Consider the following 7831-nt stretch of genomic DNA (forward strand, 5'->3'; position numbering starts at 1 on the left):
TCTTAGGATCAATGCTCTATTCCATTAGCATGAGGAGCATATGACTAAGCAAGAATCCAATGTTTCATACCAGAATAAACCATATTGAAGTGCCTTACCGCCTCATAGAGACAAGGTTCCCAATGAAGAGAGACCCTTGTTCATGTTACCACACAAATTGCACTATGCCTAGTGCATGCTTTATAGAGGACCTCAAAAGTGCATAGTGACTATGCAATAGAACGAAAAATACATCAGTGCAACTTAACGTCAATGCCACGTCTTAAGTTGTAGTCTATTTTTACAAACACCAAGTTGTGTAAATAAGAGGATTTATAAAAGAAAAGTGGCTTGTCTGCATCCTTGCATGGTCAATTTCTTTCATAAAATACCGTGTTGCTACTAGCTTAGGATATGATATTATCAATCCCCTTTTTCCATGCATTCAACAATTGCATAATTCACAATCAACCAATTCTTATACAGCTTGCTTTGTAAATGTTGACATGAGCATGGCTTAAAACTAGCTATTGAAATGCCTCTATAATGTTGGTCTCAGTCAATGGAGAGTGTCTTAATGTATAGTTTGTTTCAACATTCATGCTCAGCAACACTAACATCGGAACAAAATTCCTAGCAGTATATCGTTAATTTCTTGCAACACCAGAATTTCTTCGTTGACCAAATGAAATTGCATTTGAAGTTTGTTCACTATTTCTTGCTTTATTATTTGATGAACAAAAATGTTTGCAACTCAATCATCACCACTAATTTGCTCTACCATCCTCGAATATAACTCTTGCACCATCAAGTTTGATATATTTACATGGACTACATTCTCCTATGATCTATTAACTACAGGAAATGGTGAATATACTCAATGGACTCAAAAGTGTAGCTACAATAATATTCATCATATATACACGAAGGAAATACTACTATATACATAAGCCTAGCATGGCACGATGCAAATTGACAACCAGAAAGGCTTTGTTGTAGCATTGGCTAATATTATTTTCAAGAGTGCAAAAATAATACTAAGCTCCAACAGTGGGATGTAACTAGTAAAAAAAGTACTTTACCATCGAGCACACATTGTAGTGACTCAAAATCTAGAACCACCATCAAAGTTTCCATCTCATGTGCACATTCCTAACATGCAATCGAAGCAAACCCATAAATTGCTCCTAGCGAATGTACCTATCTTGAAACGACCATATAAACCACTTGTGACCTCATGGTAGCCATGGGTGCCAAGACTAATGAGTAAAATAAATGTGTAAAGGTCCTCTTGTTGGTTAGATGGCAAAGCAGTCTTCTCTTAATTGGATCAAAGAGGTGGTATGCCTTTGATTCTTCATTGTAGATTATGAAAATGAATTTGCTAGATTTCATATCCAAATTGTTTTTAAGTTCATGTGGTATGTTGCATAAACACAAGAGCCAAGAATTACACTCTTGCGAATTGCGTGAGGTTGGACATCATTTTTTTTTGAAAAACTCCAAGCCAGTCGATGGTTACTTGTTCTGTGTATTCAGAGAAGCAGAGAAGGCCTTTGTGACATAAATTCAAGGGATATATCGCATGCTCTTCTTCAACCCAATGTACTCTAATTTTTTAGGGAAAAAGGGTTGCATATCATTGTCAATGGCCTTATTGATAAGGCACCACAACTGAGAGAAAGTATTTAGCTCAAAAACCTGACACAATGTGCACTGCTCGGCACTATTGTAGTCGTGGAACAACCTATTAGAATGGGGGAATCCTAAATATTCCAACATATAGCCATTTGGAAAGACAAACCTATTTATTGTTGATAGTGAAGTTGTGTGTGTCTGCATCATATGCCTCAAGCAATTCTTCTACAATCTTGACATCACATCTGTATTGTCACGATATGTTGGCAAATGCACATAGGTCACTACCCTTCAACATCTTCTTTGTCATCTCTAGATACTCGATAAGGTGAGGAGCTAACATCTTTACAATGACCTTGTGATGCTTAGTGGTTTCTCTTTAGGTTCAAAGCAAGGAGGAGCAGATGATGGGATACTAAGGTAGAGGAAAAAGAAATATGGAGGATAAACAGGGCAGGTTGAATGTCTTGAAGACACATTGTGAAAAAGTATGCAACCAACCATCGGTAGGGGTCCGCCATTGGAATTACTAATGCATGTGACACCTCAACTAGAGTATTCTCTTTTATACAATACCCATGTTATGTGCTATTATATATTGTCATGGGCAAGTCTACAAGAAAGTTGATATCTGCCACCATCGAGGTAGTCACACACCATAAAAAAGGTGACTTTGTTGATAGAATGCATTACATTAAATGACAAGTAGTGGATCAAAAAGATGGCCATAGCTATGGGTGGAAAGTGTGCTACAACTGCATGTTGCTGCTCAACCACTTTTTTGGTATGAACTCACGTCCATCACTATCAACATATACACAAAGATAAATCTACATGCATTTATGGTAGTGAGTGTCCAAAACCTAATTTCTACCATTAGGGGGCAACCTGCAATCCAAGAAGTGGACATTAGACTCTACCTACAATTCAAGTAGAGGAGATTCAGTCTATACCTGTAAGCAAAGGAGATTCATTCTATGCCTACAACTCAAACATAGGAGATTTAGCCAATACCTTCAATTCAAGCAGATGAGATTCATTATGTACTTTCAATTCAAGTAGAGGATATTTAATTGACACTTGCAGTTCAAGGAGAGAAGATTCAGTCTATAACAAAAGAATTACAGGCTCTACATAAAGCACCACGGGACTCTACTTCATTGTGAAGCATGTAGATGGCTGCATTCTGAAGTAGCCATACATGGCCATATTCTTGTAAGAAAAAGAAAATGAATTGACTGACCATGTTGTTTTCTCATTTATATTAAATGTGTAAATACATGAGGGGTAAATTCTCATGATGTTTAAGGAGGATAGAAGGTGTTTGTTAATACCATTACAAATTATTGTGGGATTTTAGCAGTGCTTATGATGTAACTCTGGCTTTGTTGTAATATCATGCTATTCACTTTTTTGATGTAATGTCATGCTATCCTAGAGGATGTGAAAGTCTTTATAAGATGTTATATTAAAATTTCCATTTTTTGTGCTTTCAAAATATTACAAAATTATCTTACCTTTTTGCTTTAATTTTTTTATTGAGAGTGGGATTTTTAAAACATTTTATCCAAAAGTACTTATAAAAATGAATTTGGAGAGTGCACCAGTCCAAAATTAATGAAATATGTGTTATAAAAACTCACATAGAAAACTGTAAATGCTAAGTCAGGGCGCGTTGTGAGCATAGAGTGAATGACTCCACCTAAGACTTCATGATAAACATATAACCAGTGATACATGAATGATAGGAAGTGCCATCATCATAGCAAACATGGGAGTAAATATCACTACTATGTATCCATTTCCACTTCTATTCGATGATACATTCTTGGTTGGACGCTATCGTTAGACATGAAGTGTATATTTCTTGGATGAATTCAATGGGTGTAATTAGATCCAAATGGTGGAGGAAGACAAGGATAAAACATCTTTCATTATCGATGGGGGGTGTTTGTGAGCATTTGATGTGATGTAGTTTGAAGAATGAACCTTTGACATTCCAAAGCTGGATACAAAAAGTCTTTGCTCCATTTTTGACAACATTCATGTAGGATTTTTAGATGATTTTAGTGTGTTTGAGAAAAAGTGTGGGCACATTTTAAAGATCAAACTGTATTTTGAGAAACATCGATCATCTTGATTAGGTCTTGAATCCAACAAGTGTGTGTTTGCTATGCACAAGGGTGTCCTATTAGGTCATATCATTTTCAAAGATGGAATGGCAAGTCATCCTCAAAAAGTGGAAGCTATCAAGGCATAAAGGCACCTTATATTATCAAAGAATTGATACAATTTGTGGGTCAACTAAAGTGACACAATTAGTTGCTAAGGTATTTTGTCATAAGTATGCTATTCTCTCACATAAGCATTCTCTAATGAAAGAAGGATTCCCACTTGATTTAGATCTACTAATATTTTCAGCATCTGCCATTTCACCATAGCTTCTAAAATTTTTTCCAATGAATAGACAAAATGGGTGCTGATAAGAATCATATACTATGGTATCAATGACATGGCCCTCATAGGCAAACCTTAAAATAAACTCTGTGATAGTTTCCTTGGAAATCTGCTATTCGTCCCAGGTATGGCAACAAGAACTTACATAGCTCCTTATTAGTAGGATCTCCATCATAGTGGGATGGAGTGATGCATGTTCTAGGTGGGTTCATCAACATTGCCCGCACAAACGTGTCATCTATGAGTACTATGTGCTATGAATCAAGCTCAAAGCCATGCCTACATGTTGTGGTAAAGGGCTTCAGGTAACACAAGCCATTTGGTCATGTTGGATGGCAGTATTCTTAAGAAGTGCTGCATTCTTCTTGCAAAAAATTGAATTTACATCAATCCACCATCCCCTGTCCTCTCTATCAAAGCCACCAAGGTCTCTACATTCCTCTTTGTCATGCTACGCCACATAGCAATATCAAAGTAGGTCATCAAGCCGAGCCGAAGACACAATGTGTGATGCAAAGTAGTGAATGTACCCCCTTCGGCCACTGGAGGAGCATTCCTCCACCACGTCTTTAGCAAGATGCCATTTATATAAAAATAATCAGCTTCTTTAGAGGGGTGACATTTTCAGTAGCACCTATAAGGAAGGATAGAAAACAAAGCTAAACACATGGCAAGCTAACAAAAACTTTATTGCGAGCAATGTAGATAAATTCATGAAAATTAACAAGTGTAGATACGTGAAAGGTAACAAGTCTTAATACATGAGAAGTAACAAAAAACTATAAGAAGGGTGTGCAAATAAAAATGTACTATGCAAAATAAGCATGAAACTATCTCAAAGAGCATTTCATTAAAAAATAGGAGAAATAAATCAAATACAATGTATCACTACTTTGAGAATCTTGTCCTACGCAATGGGGTTGGGAATTTTGCATTCTCAGTCATAGAATCTCTAGGATTCTTTAGGAAACTAAATTTCCAATTCATTAAGCTAACTGGTAGAAAGCTACCGGGTGGTGTGCCATCTAGCATGTCTTCATCTTCATAGGCTGAGCTCAAAATAGCAAAAATAATTCCAGCAACCTCTGCGACCTTTTTGTTTCTATCCTTCCCACTATCCTTCATCCCTTCTGGGATGCCCTTTTGGCTGTCCATCATCCCTTCTGGGATGTCCTCTACCAAAACATCCTTGCCCAAAAGCTTCACAACTTGGTCTACAATGGCATCCAACTTTTGTACATCCTCTTCAAAACTGCCCGAGTCTTAGTTTCCCTAATTGCAATGTCAATTAAAATCCAATTAGCATAGATTAGGGATACAATTGAAATTAAGAACATATAAATATAACTACATAACCTTGTTATCTTTCATCTTCTTTCCTCTATACAAGGATCTTACAGCATTTCTTTATTTTGGTTCTACTCCTCCCTTCATCAAAATAGCAGCTACATCCTTTGATGTGATTTTATCTTGTGAAATAGATAACAAATTACAATGAACTTAATACGTTTAGTCCATATGTAATGAAATAGGAAAGACGCTAAAAAAAAGGAAGAATCCAAACATCATACCTTTCTCCCGTCCCTCTCCATCTTTTGGGTCTAAATTCCCCTTTATAGGCTTTCTCTCAATTGATTCCTTATGCCTTCTTACCTTCCAGCACAACATCATCATTGTCCTCCTCACCCCCTCTTGCAGCACCAGCAACCAAGGTAGAATTTGGAATATTTACATCCTCCATGGGGTCATCCTCCTCGAGGTTCTCACCAGACATGAGATTTTCATCTACCATGAGATCATTGGTGGGTTTACCACATGAGGCCTGTGCAAATCCATGCTGCTCTTTCTTCACATTGGGATTCAAACTTGTATTGCTAGGAGATTCAAACATTTCATCTTGGACATGTACATTTCTAGACCTCTCCATAGCTTGAGTAACATGAAATCCAACTTCATTCTATTCAATACTATAGGGAAACAATTTATCAAAATAAACCAACTATACCATTTTAGTTTTAACAAATAGACCAATTGTAATAGAGAAACATATAGTACTACAATAGAAGCAGATTGCACTATATTAGGACTACATTAGTACTATACTATAGAAACTAGATCAATACTATTAGCGCTCTACTATATTAGTATTGTAAAGAAACAGATAGTACTGTATTAATGAATTGCTTCTAGATTGGTTTTTGCCATGATGAACTTCTTCTAGACTAGTTGTGGCCATGATGAACTACTTCTAGATTGGTTTTTGGCATGATGAACTACTTCTAGGCTGGTTTCTGCTATAATGAATTGCTTCTAGACTGGTTTTTGCCATGATGAAGTGATTTGAGGTTGCATTCTCACTGCTATGTGACTTCTTGAAGCCATGTAGCCTCCAAGTTAAGGAATCACACATTGAAGTAGATCTTCTATTGGATTGCTTTGTCAATGCCACTTGGTCCTCTTTCATGGCCGTGTCACTCATGGCTTCTCTTGTATAACTGCTTTGAGAATGGTTTGTGACTAGTTTCTACTTGTGCTTTACAGTGTGCTTTGCATGTGCTTTAGCAATGTTAGAAATTTTTAACATATGCCTAGCAATGTTTGTCACTTTAGAGGTGCTTTAGGGATGTCTTTTCACTTTAGAAGCTTCTATGGTATTGGATTCATGCTCAGTGTGACTGGTTTACCACTGCTTTCTTTTCAAAAACTACTTTTTGACAGCTTGATTTTTTGACTGGTTGACAGTGCATTAGCATTGCTTTGTGACTACTTTGGTAGTGTTTTGCATGTGTTTGTTACTATTGTGGTAGTGCTTTATGACTGCTTGTCCTTTTCTTGACTGCTTTATGAGTGCTTTTCCATAGCTTTCTACTTGTAATGTGCTTTGCATGAAATTTACAAGTTCTCTTTATGTGCTTTGTAACTGCTTTGAAAGTGCTTTAACATTGATTTGTGGCTTCTTGTCCATTGCTTTCTATTTGAGGAGTGCTTTAGATGTACTTTTTAGTGCTATGACAATGCTTTAGTGGTGCTTTGTCAGTGCTTGCTTTTGTGATTGGTTTGGTAGTGTTTTAGCAAAGCTCTTTATGTGGTTTGCCATGTTATTTGCATGTGATATTGACTTCTTAAATTTTGTTAAGAATTGCTCAGTGACTACAGCCCAGCTTTCCTTCTAAAAATTGCTTTTTAACAGCTTGATTTTTTGACTAGTTGTCAGTGCTTTGGTAGTGCTTTGCCTGTGCTTGTTATTGCTTTGGCAGTGCTTTATGATTGCTTGTCCTTTTCTTGACTGCTTTATGAGTGCTTTTCCATAGCTTTGTACTCAGTAATGTGCTTTGCATGAAATTTACAAGTTCTCTGTATGTGCTTTTTAACTGCTTTGAAAGTGCTTTAACATTGATTTGTGGCTGTTTGTCCACTGCTTTCTATTTGAAGAGTGCTTTACATGTGCTTTGGCAGAGCTTTACATGTGCTTTGGCAGTGCTTTGCATGTGCTTGTCACTGCTTTGGCAGTGCTTTATGACTGCTTGTCCTTTTCTTAACAGCTTTATGGGTGCTTTTCCACTGCTTTCTACTTGTAATGTGCTTTGCATGAAATTTACAAGTTCTTTATATGTGCTTTGTGACTGCTTTGAAAGTGCTTTAACATTGATTTGTGGCTGCTTGTCCGTGGCTTTCTATTTGAGGAGTGCTTTACATGTGCTTTTCAGTGCTATGACAATGCTTTAGTGGTGCTTTATCACTGCTTGCTTTTGTTATT

This window comes from Dipteris shenzhenensis, chromosome 18, assembly GCF_047967505.1.
Source record: "Dipteris shenzhenensis isolate YYH24624 ecotype China chromosome 18, Dip_SZ_1.0, whole genome shotgun sequence".
NCBI lineage: Eukaryota > Viridiplantae > Streptophyta > Polypodiopsida > Gleicheniales > Dipteridaceae > Dipteris > Dipteris shenzhenensis.